Below are 17,966 nucleotides of genomic sequence, written 5' to 3'. Positions count from 1 at the left end.
TTAGAAAATCTTCATCAGTTACATCGTTATTTGTGAAGTGCATACCAGTTATATGTAATCGAAAAAGGATAGGCCTTCGAATAAGTGACCTTAACTCCATATTCACACAGAATAGGGGTAAAGTAAAATTTCATAGATTCTAAGTCTATAACATCCTAATTACATATATCCTTAGTGTATCCACTTAGCAACTATCAACTTAGTAATGAAGATCCCGTTTTAGTTCTCAAGTATAAAGTACTTATAGTAATGCCAAATACTCCTATAGTATTTTAAGTTTTAATGTTATGTTCTATTGTTCTCATTCTGGTAGGGTTGGTAAGATTTTAGAATTGTTGCAACCACACAATTAAACTTAGGCACATGCTAGTCAACCCTCGGATAATATAGGTGATCAGGCTATATCTTCCCAGTTTTGACCATATGTCTCTAAGCCCACTTGCGTTGCCCAACAATCGTAATTCTTTTGTATTGTCTTAGTGACACTAATTTTAGTATGAATGCAGACTAGTATACTTATGTAAATATTTTAATATTTAAGTATAAACTCTTGGTCAGAGTATTTTTAATCCCTTATGTATTTATAGTTAGTATATCTTTTATGGGTTGATATACTTATTTCAATGTAAACAATGCTTTGATACCAATCTGTCACACCCCAAAACTAGGAACGGCGGAAACGTTCTGGGGCGGAGGACGTCATGTACAATATCACAACAATGTAAAGTAGTAAACAAGCAACAACATCATCCATTTCATTAATAATATAATTATTATACAAATGTGTTCTATCAAATTTTGATAAACCCTAAAGCATAAATCAAAATGAAAGATGGGTCTTGAACAAGCTCCATCTTCCTTTCTCCTTGCATCGGTACCTGTCTATGATGACCTGAGGATACAAGTAATTTTGAAAGTGAGTATCAGCTTTGAAGCTGGTGAGATAATAAGCATTTTAGTGTCTTAATTTGTATATAAGTATTTGTATGTAAGAATTTGTATATGAATTGTAAGTAAATGAAAATGTTTGTAAAACAACTGTAAACGTTTGAAAAAACCCTAGAAATCCCGATGATTCCTACTATTATAACAGGGAGTCTTCTACCAAGACTTAACTGATCTCTATATAGCCTTCTACCAAGGCATCTAGTGTCTGTGTGTGTCTCTTGTAGGAGTGTGAATTTTCCCAAGTCTGACTACCATTAATCAAAAAGATAGTTTATACATTACCGTGCTTCGTGTGAATGTTCACGAAGTGAATGTAATGGGAAAATGGAATAGTACTATGGTGCAGCACCGAACTACAACCATACCAATTACCTTAAGTCTAGGTAATACTTCCGAGTACTGTAGTAATTGTAATAAATAACCACATCGGTACTCAACTCCCTTATTTGAGGGATAAGGTATAATGTGATGTCTAGATCCAAGACTATACGCTCCCCTATCAAAGGGATTTTGGGACCTACCCATGACCCCTGCATGTATGCAATCCATAAGTATCCACATTACTATGATCATGTATACTCGATATAACGATCACAATTGCGTTGTGATTCATCTGTATAGTTATATCCTGAACTGGTTCCATGCTACAGCACCTAGTGACATCTGTCCTATGTATATGTAAGTGTGATCATGTAAGTGATCATGTAGTTGTTCTCATGTAAGTGTGATCATGTAAACATATCTATGTAATATTATAGTAATGTATTGTAATGTTCCAGGTGTGCTGGCTGTAAAGTGTGATCTCTCTCTATCTAGCATGTATAGTAATGTACTCGTTCTAGTATCATTGTATATGTTCTTCTCTAGTATAGTTGAATATGTTCTTCTCTAGTATAGTTGTATATGTTCCTCTCTAGTATAGTTGTATATGTTCCTCTCTAGTATTGTTGTATATGTTCCTCTCTAGTATTGTTGTATATGTTCTCATAGTAGTAAGTATTGACTAATGAATGAACTAACTCATAGTATGATATTGTGTTCTAGTATCTTCCTAAACTACCCCTACGGTAGTTTACTAGTAATCTTACTGGTACGCATGGACATGGATGTATACCCTTGCTACCCAAGGGTATTGATTAAACTGTAATAACCTTTATGACTACATATGTACACATGATATATAACTAATATTTAAATGACCTTCGGACGGGTACCCGATATCCCACCAGACCACATCTCAAGAATGAAAAGGAAATAGGGTGGATAGCCTTCCTGAGTCTTTTAAACATTACTCGTATAAATATACATATATAGGCATGCAATTTATAATATAAAAGCATAAAGTAAGTTTTGTAAAACCTTTGAACATGATTATTATCTTAAGAAAAGATTGAATTGATGTCAATCTATAAAACAATTTGAAGGCATGGGTTTGACAAAACAGTTTAGTATAAAGAAACATTTGTTTGAAACACAATTGTAAATAAGTTTGAAATGTAACATACAGAGTAAAATGTACAGTGTAATGAAGAGTTTAAAACATATAAAATGTTTATAAAAATCTTTTGAAGAAAACTGTTTGGTAAAACGGCTAACGTGTAGTAAATCATTTGAATGTTGCATATTAATCACATCGGATTGATATAATAACTAGCAAAATTCTACTTATTAATCACATGTGACTGATGTAATAACTAGTATGATTCTACTTGTATCCCCCCTCCCATAAAATATTTAAAAGTAGTTTAAAACATTGATTAAGGGGTATGAACTCACCTGTAGTAAGTCACTGGAAATGAACGGACTGTTATCATAAGGAAGGATCAGACAAGTGCTTGGTGTCAAGTGAAGACTTTAGACACACACAATGATCCTAATTACATATGAAGACATATGTATATAAATAATTAGTGATTAAAACACTAATTATACAAGTATAAACATTTAAACGCGAGCAAAACACTTTTGGTCAAGTGCTAGGAGGCTAATGGGTTGCAACAAAGGAGTGTAATACCTTAAATGGGAGTTTAAGGTCTAATGACCATATTCTTTGGAGTTTACGGCCCAGGGTAGTAAACTCCTGGCCGTAAACTCTCAACAAGGTCTCCAAATGAAGCCTATCATTTATACAACTAGTTTGGTGAATTGTTTCAAGGCTAAATCAAGTGTTTGGGTGTAATATTAACTCCTTTAAGGAGTTTACGGCCGTAAACTCCCTTGGGAGGGTGGTTATGGTGTTTTCAAGTCTCAAACATTTCTAGGTAATGATCTATGTTGGGTTCTAGGCATAAGGAAGGAGTTAGGGTGTCATTTGACCCCTTTATAGGTGTTTACGGCCCAAGAACTTGTCTTGGCCGTAAACTCCTTAACACATGTGATTCCTTATGTTTTCTAGGCTATAAACACCTTAGGGTACTTATCCTTATTTAAGTCTAAGCCTTAGGAAGTGTTTCAAAGCATTTTAGCACCTAAACATGGAGTTCACGGCCCAAGTACTTCCTTGGCTGTGAACTCTCTTTTACCCTTGAATCTTAATTGTTTTCATGTCTTAAACATGTAATGTAGGTTTCTAGTTTCAGATCCGAGGCTTTGAGGGACATTGGGACACTTTTAGCCCTTAAAATGGAGTTTACTCCCCAAGAACGTTCTTGGGCGGTAAACTCCCGAATCTCACAGATTTGATATGTAATTGATGTTTCTAAACAACTCTAAGCTATATAACATAACTAGATCGAAGTACTCATAATTTGGATAAAAACCCGAAGATCCGTGAGAGAGAATTTTGACTTTTCTCTAAATGGAATTCAACAAATGAACCAATTTGGTTCATAATTCTATTTATAGTCCGGAGATATTTTTGGCAGAAAATATTTTTATTCCTGGAACGAACTCTAATGTCCTGGAGTATTGGAATAGCAGTGTTGCATAAAACCCTAGTGCATCCACTCTCATAATATCTCCTTAAGTGTAAACCTTGAAAACTGCCAAACTTATACTTGAAGTTTGAATTTTCACTGTAATTGTTCTACTTCTATTTGCTTCAAATGGTTTGTTCAAAATGGAAATTTCGGGTTGTCACAATGGTGTACAGCGAATGAACACCCAAGTTCATTAACACCTACAGGTGGAGAACCAGCTAGCGTTCCACAAGACTATCTAGAAAAGTCTGTGGTCGTCACCTAAACTCCGCTAGATGACTGAATCAAAAACAACAGCGAAGCCTCTCATTTGTTTATCACACGTCAACTATCTACCCATGTTCTACCTGACATATTAGTAGATGAAAAAATATATATTTTTATACATAGTTTAAAACCTCTATAGCATTCTCATTCAATACATATTCCAAAACTACAGATGAAACACATACACATAACACGTATTTCATAGAGAATAAATCGTATCTATGAGATAGAAGAAAGTGAATATACATTCATGCACATAACAACAAAATAAACACATAACACGTATTTCGTATAAAATACTTCATAATTATGCGTTAGAAGAAAGTAACCACACACTCACTTGATCAGAAGATGATCGAACAGCACTACGGCTTGCAGAAGTAGTAATCCTCAGCAGATCTGGAAGATCTTCACAAAAACCGGACTCTTCGCGGGCAGAGCTTCGGCTCGGGAATCGCACTTCTCGGGATCTTCGTGGCTTCGGGACATGCTTCGGGGCTAGGGAATATTACCGGAGGTTCGGGGTACTTCTGGCATGCAAATCGAGGCAAATGAGCCGACTGCCCTCGCATCCTATTTATAGGAGGCTGAGCCTCGTACGTATGTTGGGCGTATAGCCTTATGCGGGGCGTAAGCCTCCGAAATCGTCACTGCATGTGTCATCCGAAGAAGTCGAGTGTGAAGGTCGTCATCCTTCGTTGTACGCTGGGCGTACAGCAGTATGCTGGCATACATCGGATAGGCTCGGTGACTCCGCTTCGGATAATACCGGATTTCATAATTAAATTTAAATATTAATTATTTAATAAACTTTGAAAATTCATATCTTCTTCATACAAACTCTGTTTTCGACGTTCTTTATATCCACACGTAGGTAAGACTACGCTCTACAACTTTCGTTGAGACTCCGTCGGCTAATTTTGATTTATTTTTATTCATTATTTTTAATAGGCCCGGACAGGAAAACTTCGTTATAAATTCATAACTTCTTCGTTTGACGTCCGTTCTCGGCTAACTTTTCATCGCTTCGATACCAACAACGAGATCTTTGATTCTCGTTTGGATTGCTTCGGCTAAAAACCACTCAATCTCAAATCGAGTTTTTTGGGCTGCATGCCGCTAAGTCGAAACTTCAATAAATCATAACTTCCTCATACGAAGTCAAATTTTGGCGTTCTTTTTATGCACACTCTCGGTTTAACGAACTCTACGACTTTCGTTTGGATCACTAAGGCTAAATATCGCTCTAACCTAAATATCACTTTTTACGTCATTCAACGTTGCTGGTTCTATCGCGAAACTTCGATAGGTCATAACTTCTTCGTTATAACTTGGATTTCGACATTCTTTATATCTTCGGAATCCTTGTTTCGACCACTACATCTTTATGCAAAGATGTTGGGATTATCCCACACTTCAAATTTGATGCTTATTTTATTCTTAATTCATTAAATTATAATAATTAAGAAAATAAACACATAATTCACATAATTCACATAATACTCAAATATTTCATCATTAATACTTCAAAAATAGTTACAAGGGTTAACCTAGACTATTACATCAATGATAATGCCTAGCCTGGAAACGCGGGCGTTACAGAAGTGGTCTTAACTCACACATGAATCCATAATGACCTCCAAAATGGCAACTTTCTGCCTTAGGGACTCATTTAGCACTGAGAGTGGCAACTCAAAGTCCTAGAATTCGGATTAAACCACAAAGCTTAAACCTTTGGACCAAAATGGTCAAAAAAAACTCACTCTAAGAGATCTAAGAAGATAAATGATCAAGATCAAAGCTTCATACCTTCATCAAGCTGAGAATGAGTCCGAAATGCTAGATCCACAAGATCCTCCTTGATTCTCATCTTTGCAAAAAATTCCATCTTCTAGAAATGCACCATGACCACCCAAAAGCACCCACCAAGCTCATAACACTCTTCGATGAGGCTACCACTCGAATTTAGGGTTTAAGACTCTGAGAATGAAAGGGAGGCGCATCCACCTCGGACTTAAGTTGCTTAAATAGTGAGCCAATCCTAAAAATTAGGGTTTTGGAGATCTTGGACGTGCGTTGGGTGTACTTCTCATACGATGGGCGTACGTCTCCAACACCCGCGATTTATTAATCAACACTATGTTGGGCGTACCCCAGATTATAATGGCTGTACTCACCTAGCCGCCACCTTGCATGCATGGGCTGAAATGCAAGTTTTTGCATTCAGGGACCAATTCTGTCAACCACTTCAAACTACTATAACTTCTTCATTATAAGTTAGTTTCCAATAACCTTTATATCCACAAAAGGTGGCAAGAAACCCTATGCTCCTAGCTATACTCCAAGCCTTAAAACCATTAGAATAAAACTTGAGACTTCATAAAAGACCGAATCGTCAGATTACGCTTATACCATTGGCCTCCAAAGACACAATCAAGCACTTTTAAAACCAGGTGTTACAACTCTCCCCTACTTAAATTAGATTACATCCCCGAAATCATTACTTACCATCCCTCATGCCAAAAAAACTAAGACCTCAGGGTCACAGCCCCGAGCATACCATCGCCTTTCCAAGGCAACTGAAACCAACCCTCGTAGGGTTCTAGAACCCGAATATCAATAAATTCCTTGCAACCTGATCATATCAGCTTCATCTGAAACCTGAAGATTGAGATGGTTTGTCTCCCTGACAGACTGCCTACAACGAATCATCATCGAACTGATTTCCCAAGAAACCAGTCTATATAGAATAGTTCCCACTCAAAATACTTTGACGATTACTAAAGAACAAGATCACCATGACTCCCAGTCATCCTTTAGTCGATCGATTAATATATACCCTTATGCGATTCCCTAAGACTTTCAGTCTCGCACCCGGTCCAACCACTAGGTTCTTAGGAGATCCAATATCAGGGCTACCCAACCGCAGCCCTATATAAACATACACCACTCGCCCACAGGATCCTATATCACAATGTCTAACACTAGTGTGACAACCCGATATTTCAACTCTTTGTAATGACCTAAAAGGTCAAGTATTGTAACCACTTTTGAGTTAATAAAATTAACATTCATAATAAAATGTCCAAATAGTTCTATTTAAATTCCTTCTATATTTAAATATCTTTAAACCATGATCATACGTAAAAAGAACGCCCAAATCCGACTTCGTATATTGAAGTTATGATTTTTTTAAGGAAATTCCTTAAACACGATGAGTTATAAAATAAATAATAAAAATAATTTCGGAATTTGCCAACGAAGTCTAAACGAAAGTTGTAGAGCGTAGTATCACCTACGCGTGGATATAAAGACCATTGAAAACGGAGTTCGTATGAAGAAGATATGAATTTTTGAAGTTTATTAAATAAATTATATATTTATTTAATTCAAAATTCAAGCATTATCCAAAGAGGAGTCAGCGTCCTCATCCGAGGTATGTGCTGCGTACTCCTGTACGCCCTGCGTACCCGAGGGACTTGGCCTCGAATCGTCCATGTCGCCCTATACGAGGCTACCGACCCGCCGTCCCATCCGACCCGACAGACTGATCCGTCCCATCCGAAGCCGAGGCAGTCGAGGCTTCGGTCATGCATGACATACGCGTACGCGCTGCGTACGAGCGTACGCCCCGCGTACGAGGCTTCTCAGACCCTCCTATAAATAGCATGCGAGGGCTTCCGAGAAAAATGCTCATTTCTCTTCTTTCATTCATGATATTGCCTCGTTTTCCGTGCCCGTTCAAACCCGAAGCTCTGGTGTTTTTGCTCAAGTCCCGAGGGTCGATTTTACTCCCAAGATTCCCGAGAATCCCGAGAAAAATCCGTTTCCCGAGATGAAACTCTGCCCGGTTTTCCATCTTGCTATCTCCAAACTTTCAAGTGAGTTCATACCCCTTAATTTACCTTTTAAAGGTTCTATAAATTCTTTTATATGCTTTCAAGGGGGGGATTACAAGTAAAACACACGAGTATTATCGTGTGTTACATAAAGAACTCTTTTATATGCTTTTATATATCCAAATCACATGCGATTTACAAACTTTTAAGGAACTTTCATATATATATATATATATATATAACATATGTTAAAATAGCATTCTATCTTTTGAAATATAAATTTGTTGAAATGCATGTATAAACTAAACTTTCTTAGATTATACTTATCATTCTTAGACTCTACACCGAAAATCTATGCTTTCATAACAAATGATTCCTTTTCTTGGTATTTCTAAACAAACGAGACACACTTTTAGAAAACTATAATAGGTATAGTTTTACGAACAAATTTCTAACTCTTATGTACTAGAAACATGAATTTCAAGAAGTCACTTTCGTATACAAGAACAAACGTAACATTTTAACAAGTAGATCTATTTTTATACCATGGTTTTGTGAGACACTAACTTCATGTATGTTTGAGTACACATTTCAAGTCCTGTATTATATACCAGAATCCCTTGGAGGGGGAGCATGGTGTTTGTGTATAGATCTACACGGGCTTGACAACCCGCGCCCTGATTGTTAACTGCAGTCCACCGTTTGGGGTGACAAACATCATAACATTCCAACGCCTGAAGAACGTTGTGTATAGGCATTCCGAGTCAATAGTATGGTTATAAAACTCACATGGGGTATTAAAAATGCATTGATTTACAAGGTTTTCAAACACATTGGTTGTTTTACACTTACATACATTTTCAGAAACAAACATTGGTCTTGAGTGAAGGCTACTTTTATAATAGTAGAAAATATAGGATTTTCTAAACACAAACAAACAAAGACAAAACATTTCATTTCATACAAACATTGTCACTTAAATACTTATGAAACTCACCAACTTAAATGCTGATCTACTCTTTCAAAATTACTTGTATGTCCCAGGAAATCAGTAATTTCAGGTATTCATTACGCTTTTGATGAAGGGATGCTGCGGCGCCAGTTTAATCTCGTATTTTGACATCATATTGTAATTGGTTTTGAACATGTAACTTTTGACAAATGTAAACTTTCAATTATATATATATATATGATAGTTGTATTGATTTCTTTACTATGTATTCATTTGTTACGCTACCACATGAAGTCATCCACCCCCGAACGTTTCCGCCGTTCAGGTTTGGGGGTGTGACAGATTGGTATTGGAGCAATGTTTATAGTGAACTAAGTATATCGAATCACATAAGATATACAAACTATAAATGCTTAAGGGACTAATGCTCTCTGACAAAAGGATTTTTATTTACGCCTAAGCCGCGTTTCGTGTAAACTTAAAAATGTTAGTTCACGCAAGTATAAACACATGCATACAACACATTATTTTCATGGTTATTAACTATACAACAAGTATTTAGACAAGTTGGACACTACGATTGAGACTCGATATATGTAATCAGATTTGGGACAAATATAGCGTGATCAACTATATTTGCTCGATATCGGACCAATGTATATCGAGGAACGCTCGTAGTGAGAAAAAAGTCAAAACTTACCAAAAACATCACAAAGATCAAACACAAGGATTTAAATACTATAGGAGTATTTGGTACATACGTTAGATAAATTAGTACTACATGTCTCAGGTTTTATTCAAATCCTATAACCCTATTCTCGTATAGTCAAATGGTTGGATTTCACCCGCATGGAGACCCATACTACCCACAACAGGGCAACGAAGGATGGATTGAAGAGGATCCGGAAGAAGACGAAGAGCCCATTGAGTTGGATAGCGGGGACGACTCCGGGACATACTCAGAACCGGAAATAGTCAACCCTCCACCCATTAGGAGGAACTTTCAAGGACCGACTCCCGTCTGGGGAAGTCACCTCGTCCACTGGAGCCAACAACAAAGTATACGCTCTCCCTACGGCATGTGCCGAGATTTCTACGATGTCCGAAATGGAGGTTCAGCCGATCGGGCACTCCCGGTTATGGTGGGCAAACTCGCTAATCAGTCCTACCAATCGGGGGTTCAAGCAAACCGAATCCGAGAGGATAACGTGGAAGTACAAATCCACACAGCCGATATCAACCGCCTAGAGATGTTGCAGAACGACATCCACGCTCGCACCGAAGCATTCCAAGCACAAGCAAATGTAGCCATCGCAGAATTGAGGGAACAACAAGCCACCCTTGATAGGCGTCTTATGGAGTCAAAGCAATCAGATGCAGAATCGAGCTCCAAGCGCAACACACGTCGCAAGTAGTACTTGTGAAAACCTCAAATTTTGTTATAACTTAGGACCTCGGCTAAAAGTCTTTAAATTTCTCGAACCTTGTAATCGGAGACCCTTATAAGAGTCAAATTTTCATGATCATTGCATCAACCTTTATATTAATATAAGTGACACTATTATTACTACGTTGAGTATTTCGTTCAAACCTTGAAAAGTCATCGAGAAACCAAGTACTCGTTTCATACTTTCAGCCTTACAAACAACTTTCATTTTCTATGCTATCATCTGTTGTTGAACCATGGCAATTTGGTTCATGAGACACATTCATTTGTCACTTATTCTTATCCATATCATCATCTTTTAAACGTATAGTTAAAGATGCCGCCACGCAGGAATACCAGACGTAACCCCATCAATGAAACACCGATACCACCACCACCTTCAGCTCCTCAATTTGATGTTGTCATGTTCCAAGCAGTAGTCACTGCAGCAGTAGCAGCTGCCATGACACAGCTCAATAACTCGAGTACAAATGACTCGAGAACTGGCACACATCTATCCAACCATGGCGAGAGTCATGGGCAACCCCGAGAATGCACTTATAAGGACTTTACTAATGCCAAACCCCGTATGTTTTATGGAACTGGCGGTGTGATGGCTCTGAGACAGTGGATTGAAAGGACAGAATCAGTCTTTGAAATCTGCTCATGCCCCGAGCACAGCAAGGTCAAATTTGCAACCTTCACACTCTTTGATAGAGCTTTAACATGGTGGAACGGCCACGTTAAAGTACTTACTCTAATAGTGGCAAACTCCATAAGGTGGGAGAGCCTCAAAGCCATGATGATGAGAGAATACTGCCCGAGGGGAGAGATTCAAAGGCTTGAGCATGAACTTTGGACTCTCGGAATGGTTGGTACCGACATCGCAACATATACCAACAGATTCTGCGAGCTGGCAATCCTTTGCCCAGATATGATTGCTCCTGAGAGCAAGAAAATAGAGAGGTACATATGGGGACTGACGACCCAACTACGGTCCAGCGTGTTAGCCTCCAAACCTGACACCTTTGAAAGTGCTAAGGAACTAGCACAATCTCGGATTGACTACAGAGGCCATCGGAACTCAACCATTTCTGCACCAAAACCACAGAGAGGAAACAACGACAACAACAACAACAACAACAATAGGAAGAGAGTATGGAATAAAGGGAAGGGTGGGTCATCCCAAGAACCCGCAAAGAAACAACTGGTTTCGGTAAATGCTGCCATGGTACCTACTACAACTCCTACAAATACCTACCCAACAAAGCCTTATGAAGGTAACCGTCCAAAGTGCACCAAATGCACTTACCACCACCATGGATCCTATCGGGAAATGCAGTGCGCCAACTGCAACAGAAAGGGACACACAGCCCGTTTCTGCAAGGAGCCCGCAAGGCCGATCACTCGAGTTCCTAGTACAGGTATAGGTCAGACTTGCTACGGTTGTGGTGAGGTGGGCCACTACAGGAGAAACTGCCCTAAGGCAGCAGGTACCGGCAGTGTGGGACGAGTTTTGACTATAGGCCACGATGAAGCTATAGCCGACCCAACTGTAGTTGCTGGTACGTTCCTCCTCGATAATTCATATGCATGCATATTATTCGATAGTGGAGCGTAGAGAACCTTTGTGAGTCAAAAATTTATTCACTTACTTAAACCTAAACCTAGCAAACTAGAAAAATCATTCACTATAGAGATGGCCAACGGAAAAACCAAAAACACTAACTACATATACAAGGATTGTACGTTAACTTTAGACGGTCATTATTTCCAAATCGATCTTATGTTGGTTCCTATTAAAAGTTTTGACGTCATAGTTGGTATGGATTGGTTAAGTCTTCTTCGCGCCGACATTATGTGTTTTGAAAAAGCAATTCGCCTTAATCTCCCAAACAACGAAACATTAGTAATTTACAGCGACAAATCAAGTACGAACCTTCGTATCATTTCGTGCATCCAAGCTCGAAGTGTTTACAGAAGGATTGTCAAGCATTCCTAGCGCACATAGTCGATACAAGCCAGGAACAGAAGGACATCAAGAACATTCCAGAAGTACACGACTTTCTCGATATCTTTCCAGAAGAACTACCAGGATTACCACCACAACGCCAAGTCGAATTCAGAATCGACTTAGCACCAGGGGCTACCCCAGTAGCGAAATCACCTTATCGTCTAGCACCAGCAGAGATGCAAGAACTATCCAGTCAACTTAATGAGCTCCTGCAAAAAGGATTCATAAGACCAAGTTTCTCACCTTGGGGAGCACCGGTCTTGTTCGTAAAGAAGAAGGACGGATCATTCCGTATGTGCATCGACTACAGAGAGCTGAACAAACTTACTGTCAAGAACCGTTATCCTCTACCCCGCATTGACGATTTGTTTGATCAACTTCAAGGAGCAAACTACTTCTCGAAGATAGATCTACGATCCGGATATCACCAACTACGGGTACTTGAAGGGGATATTCCCAAGACAGCTTTCCGAACTCGTTATGGACACTACGAATTTGTCGTAATGCCATTTGGATTAACCAATGCACCAGCAGTATTTATGGACCTAATGAATACAGTATGCCGTCCTTACTTGGATCAGTTCGTCATTGTCTTTATCGATGATATACATATCTACTCCCGAAGTAAGGAAGAGCATAGTCAGCACCTACAAAAAGTCCAAGAAATACTGCGATCGGAGAAACTCTATGCGAAGTTCTCTAAATGCGAATTTTGGATTCGAAGAGTCGAATATTTGGGCCACGTAGTTAGCGAGAAAGGGATACACGTGGACCCCTCCAAAATCAAGGCCATCGAGAACTGGTCGGCACCAAAGACACCTACAGAAATTCGTCAATTTCTAGGTCTCGCTGGCTACTATCGTAGATTCATAAAGAACTTCTCTAGCATTGCAAAACCTCTTACTACATTAACCCAGAAAGGCGTGGCCTTCAACTGGGAAGCAAAACAAGATAAGGCGTTCCAAACACTGAAACAGGCCTTGTGCACCACGCCGATACTATCCCTCCCCGAAGGGATAGAAGACTTCGTAGTGTATTGCGATGCATCAAATCAAGGACTTGGTTGTGTTCTTATGCAGAGAGGGAAAGTTATTGCTTATGACTCCCGACAACTTAAGACACACGAAGTGAACTATACGACACACGATCTTGAGTTAGGAGCAGTAGTATTTGCTCTAAAGATCTGGAGACATTACTTATACGGAACAAAGAGCATTATTTTCACTGATCACAAGAGCCTTCAACATATTTTTAATCAGAAGGTGTTAGGTTTTATACAAACAATCCTATGTGTGCATACAACCCTATATTGGATCTATGTTTTCACTATAAGACATACAACTATATGAACACAAAATAAACCCTGGCATGCTTCTATAATTTTCGAAATTTACATAGAAGTGTAGTAGACATACCTTTGTTGTTATATAGCAATAACAACTAGTTTCCTTGATCTCTTGAACTCTCTTGAACTCTTGAAAGCAAGCACCACAATTGTAGTGCCTCTAATGGCTCACAAACACCTTGAAGCAAGAAGGCAATTAAGAGAGAGAGAGGGATGATGCTAATTTCGGCCCTAGGGTTCCCTTGGAATCAAGTGACCTCAAATTGAAGCATAGGGCATGTATTTATACTATAGGGTGCTAGGGTTTCAGTCAAAACCCTAATGGACAGCTTAGCCACCAAGCAGCCCAAGGAACCTTCTGGAATGAGGCCTTGGACGAAAATATGATGATCTTTCATCATAATTTCGTTCCCCCTTAGTCCATTAGGTTTCCTAGCCCAAAACTCAACTATCACACATTTGACTGTTTATACCCCTTTATTTAATTTGTCTCTTTTAGTCACCAAATTAATTCCTAATTAATTTATGACTAATACTAATTAAATAAATATGATTTCTCCTTTAATATATTATTCTTATAATATATTAATAAAACATAATATCTCCTCTCTCATATTAAATTACCTTGTCAAGTTGCTTTGGTGAAGGCAACCCAAAAGGACCATGCACATTCGGGTCAAGTACATACCAAATATGGTTACGAACTTAGACACTAATCCAACAGTCTCCCACTTGGATAAGTCTAGTAACTATATCTCACATATGACTTCCGTACCCGATAGCAATCGTAGCTTCCAATAGCCGATGTCAACTCTGACCAATAATCTGTCCTTTAGATAAGGGATCGTATAATCCTCTGTTCTAGATATCATGCTAACAATACTTATTGTCTAGCATTTTATTTCTTGATCTCTGATTTGTTCGACATAAAACTCAGTTGAACACATCAACTTCATCTTGATCGGGCCCGGCACATAAGTCAAACCAAATCATCAAGTGGCCGAGATATCGCTTTTATCCTCATAGAATAAAAGGAACAGAAAAACGTCGACTAATATGCCTTTATCATTTACTAGTTAAACCACACACAATAATACGTTTTATAACATCAAGTTACTGATGCGTTTTCGCATTATCAATGTACAATCAACTAGCAAACAATAACCATATCTCTAGGTTTAAAGATTATATGATATTATCATCTTGCGATCACTTATGATGTCATTCATGAAGTAATACCAGCAAGTGTGGGTCTGTTCCAATGCTCAATACTAATTTCATAAGCACTCATAAACTTTGCAGCAAACCTTTGCTATGTCTAAAACTTTTCAGACAATCTACAAACAAATTTATGACAATCTTTCTTCATATCTACTTCCAACATATGAGCGATTGTGGACTGTTCGAATAATCTCATTATTCAGGAAGTCAAAACATGCAAAATCGAAACAATAGATAAATAATCAACACAAGATAGAAACTTTCTTATAAATAACACACTTTTATTTAATCATCAATCGTTAAATACGACATTATCTATTACAAGTTTCCTACCTATCTAATCTAAACTAATATCGTCCTTCAGCCCTACGCTCCTAGCGTGCTGCAAGTGCTTGACCCTACTCAGTCCCTTCGTAAGGGGATCTGCTGGGTTATCCTCTGACGATACCCTCTTAACAACGAGGAGTCCCTCTTCTACCCGATGTCTAATAAAGTGGTATTTTCTGTCGATATGTCGAGATCTGCCATGATCCCTTGGTTCCTTGGTTAAGGCAACCTCTCCTTCATTATCACAGAAAATTTCCACGGGCTCCTTTATGGATGGCACAACTCCAAGGTCTCCAATGAAGTTCTTCAACCATATAGCCTCCTTTGACGCTTCGCTCGCCGCAATATACTCTGATTCGCACGTTGAATCAGCTACGGTCTCTTGCTTGGAACTTTTCCAAGTCACTGCTCCTCCATTTAGGGTAAAGACCCAGCCCGACTGCGATCGGAAGTTATCCCGATCCGTCTGAAAACTAGCATCACTGTACCCTCGTACCCTTAAGTCATCACTCCCACCGAGGACTAGAAACCATTCCTTGGTCCTCCGAAGGTACTTAAGAATATTCTTAACTGCAATCCAATGTGCTCTACCAGGATTCCCTTGATATCTGCTGACCATGCTTAAAGCGAAGGCCACATCAGGGCGAGTACAAGTCATAGCGTACATGATAGAGCCTACTGCGGAAGCGTAAGGTACTCGACTCATATCAGCTATCTCTGTCTCTGTACTCGGGCTCTGAGTCTTACTCAGCTTGGTATTGCTTTGGATTGGCAACTCCCCTTTCTTGGAATTTTCCATACTAAAACGCTTTAGTACTTTTTCCAAGTATGTATCCTGACTGAGTCCTATCAGTCTCTTTTCCCTGTTTCTTACTATTCTTATTCCCAGAATATAAGCAGCTTCTCCGAGGTCCTTCATAGCGAAACATTTCCCAAGCCAGGACTTGACCTCCTGCAAGGTTGGGATATCGTTTCCTATGAGTAATATGTCGTCGACATACAATACGAGGAAGCTTATTATACTCCCACTGGCTTTGACATACACACAAGATTCATCTTCGCTTCGCAGAAAGCCAAACTCTTTAACCTTCTCATCAAAACAAAGATTCCATATGCGAGATGCTTGTTTCAATCCATAAATAGATTTCTCAAGCTTGCATACTCTATTCGGATGCTTCACATCGACAAAACCCTCTGGCTGATTCATGTAGACATCCTCAGCCAACTTTCCATTAAGGAAAGCGGTCTTCACGTCCATCTGCCATATTTCATAATCATGAAACGCAGCTATGGCAAGCATCACCCTAATAGACTTTATCTTCGCAACTGGTGAGGAGGTCTCATCATAGACAACTCCGGGAGTTTGAGTAAAACCCTTCGCAACCAATCGCGCTTTATAAGTATGCACTTTCCCATCCATGTCCGTCTTCTTCTTGAAGATCCACTTGCATCCGACTGTCTTACGACCCGGTACATTTTCAACCAAATTCCAAACTTGGTTGTCGTACATGGACTGAATCTCGCTGTCCATAGCCTCTTTCCATTTTGCGGACTCTGGGCCTGCCATGGCTTCCCTATAGCTGCTAGGTTCATCCAAATTTACTAGTGTAGTATCACTAATAAACGTATCCCCTTCAGTAGTAATATGAAAACCATAAAACTGGGGTGGAACACTAGCCCTAGAGGAACGTCGAAGAGGTAAGGACACGTCAACAGGTTCAACAGGAGTTTCCTCCTCAAGTTGAGTGCCAGTGTCCGAGGTTCCTTCATCGCTTTGATCTTGAATTTCTTCAAGTTCAATCTGCCTCCCACTGTCTTCTTGGCCTATCAATTCCTTTTCTCGGAAAACTCCTCTTCTAGCAACGAAGACAACATTGTCACTTGGTCTATAGAAAAGGTAGCCAAAAGACTTCTGTGGATAGCCGATGAAATAACACTTCTCACTACGAGGTTCTAGTTTGTCGTGAGTCTCTCATCGTACGAAAGCCTCGCAACCCCAAACCTTAATATGTGCCAACGAGGGAGCCTTCCCTGTCCACATCTCGTGAGGAGTCTTGGAAACCTTCTTAGTGAGAACTAAGTTAAGTATATGGGCGGCAGTCTCTAAGGCATACCCCCAGAAAGCTATTGGTAACGAAGTCCGACTCATCATAGAACGAACCATGTCCAACAAGGTCCGATTACGTCTCTCAGCCACACCATTCAATTGTGGCGTCCTTGGAGGCGTCAATTGCGAAACGATTCCACATTCTTTTAGATAGTCGTGAAACTCAAGACTTAGGTACTCTCCTCCTCGGTCTGACCGAAGCATCTTGATTTTCCTGCCTAGCTGATTCTCCACTTCACTCTTAAACTCTTTGAACTTTTCAAAGGTTTCCGACTTTTGCTTGATCAAGTAGATATATCCATATCTGCTATAATCATCTGTAAAAGTCACGTAGAAGCGGCAAGCATCCCTTGTGGTGGATCTAAAGGGCCCACACACATCAGTGTGTATGAGATCCAATAAACCCTCACCCCTTTCACAAGTGCCAGTAAAGGGTGACTTGGTCATCTTCCCAAGTAAACAAGATTCACATGTATCATCGTCCCTAAGGTCGAATGATTCCAACACTCCATCCTTTTGGAGTTGGGCTATGCGTTTCTTGTTGACATGGCCAAGGCGACAGTGCCACAAGCATGCTTTGTCTAGACTAGTAGACGAATCAA

The sequence above is a fragment of the Lactuca saligna genome, chromosome 7, assembly GCF_052625555.1.
Source record: "Lactuca saligna cultivar CGN05327 chromosome 7, ASM5262555v1, whole genome shotgun sequence".
Taxonomy (NCBI): domain Eukaryota; kingdom Viridiplantae; phylum Streptophyta; class Magnoliopsida; order Asterales; family Asteraceae; genus Lactuca; species Lactuca saligna.
The sequence above is the reverse complement of the archived record's forward strand: the minus strand, read 5'-3'. Positions refer to the sequence as shown.